The sequence below is a fragment of the Vigna radiata genome, chromosome 5 (assembly GCF_000741045.1).
Source record: "Vigna radiata var. radiata cultivar VC1973A chromosome 5, Vradiata_ver6, whole genome shotgun sequence".
Classification (NCBI taxonomy): domain Eukaryota; kingdom Viridiplantae; phylum Streptophyta; class Magnoliopsida; order Fabales; family Fabaceae; genus Vigna; species Vigna radiata.
Window position 1 is genome coordinate 30,031,856 of NC_028355.1, and position 1,749 is coordinate 30,033,604.

A 1,749-nucleotide genomic window follows, 5' to 3' on the forward strand; every position below is an offset into this window, starting at 1 on the left:
CGATTCATTTACTAACATTAAGTTTCCAGGTTCAATTACAAGATGGTTGCCCGTTACCCATGGTGGACATCATTTCCTCAAACCATTGTTACCCAGAGGCACGATTATGGTCAACATTTTATACACAAAGGATGCATTCATTTATGGCATTAATGGGAGCTAATCAAAGTTATGTAGATCTTGGATAAGACTGAAATGAAGTTTGTTATGTAGTAATTTAATATTTCATTTGTAAATATTTTTTTGTACTAATTCGTTGTTTTCATTTAATTGTCGTATTAATTTCATATTTGAATTGTGTCTTAATTTCATTCAACGTAGACGATTAATAGAAAAAGTCCAAGTACGGAAAGCGTATGAAAAAATGCATTATAAATATTCAAAGTATAAGTAAACATCACATAAACAAATATTAAAAAATTAACATATATGAATCTGTCCCTTCAAGAAAATGATGCTCGTCCGCGCACATGACGAGCACCTCTACTAGTAATAGCAGCCTCGTACTCCTCAACAGATCTACGAGCAACCTGTAATGTCTGATTAGTTTGCTCATAGACTACAGCGTTCTGTGTGACGTGTTGACAGCTTAACATGCCCTGCAGCATCTTGATCACACGCCTCATACTACCCTGAAATGAATATAACCAAAAAAATAAATTAACTACATAAACCAAAATTGATATAATAAACAATAACACTTGGTTTCATTACATACCAACAATCCAGATTCAGGCGATCGTCTACGACGAACTGGGGGCACCGGGATGTCATCCGGAAGGTGTCGCCTCATGCACGGTGCAAGACTGGGTCGATCATCGTCATTAGCTGGAGTGATGCACGGGTGGGACACTTGTCTAAACCACGCCAAGTATCCGTCAACACACGCAGAGGGGTCCTCAGCTTCAACAGCACCAGTAACGGCATGCTCTACATACCTCAACCAATTTTGATCAATCATATGAATCTCTGGCATCGGAAGGTCCTCAGGCGAACGTGGTATGATTTGCTGAAAACCGAACTGACGCAACACGCGTTCAGGCAAATGCCGGTGAATCATGTCACCTAGTCGGATCCATCCTGAAAACATACATATGGCTAAGAATGGACAAGTACGTCTGTGCGACCTGTATGGATACCAGATGATCGCATCATACGTGAGCCCATCCAGATATCTCTGCCCCTCCGTTAGACTCCAACCCTGTCTCGAAGGTATGTATCGTGAAGCTCGTGGATGGAGATCTGTGTACGTATCTGAGACTCGCCTCCTTCCCATCCCAGGAAAGTGCTCATATATCCAACTCTACAAAAAAATTACTTATTTATATTATTTTACACATTCCTAAAATATATTAAAAAATTTTTTGTAAAACTTTAATGTACCTGTAGAAGAGTGGAATATCCAGCTATCTGTCTGACACCATTAAAGCTAGCATCTCCTAGCTGCTCATAAGTGTGTGCCAGTGCAGTTGCTCCCCAGGCATATCTCGAACATGCATTCAAGTCTCGCAACAAAAGGAGGTACGAGACACGAATCAAATTCCCACTCTTATTCGTAAAAATTATGCATCCAAGCAGATGCAACAAATAGGCCCAAGCAGCGCACTCCCAAAGCTCCTGCTGAATGCAATCGTGGTAGACCTCGCGGAGCCAGCTCAGCCGCACTTTTGGACCGCGTGACTTCTTCATCTCGGCTGAAGCTTTGGCGCGGTCGACGCCAAGCAAGTCCATAAGATGAGATCGAGCCTC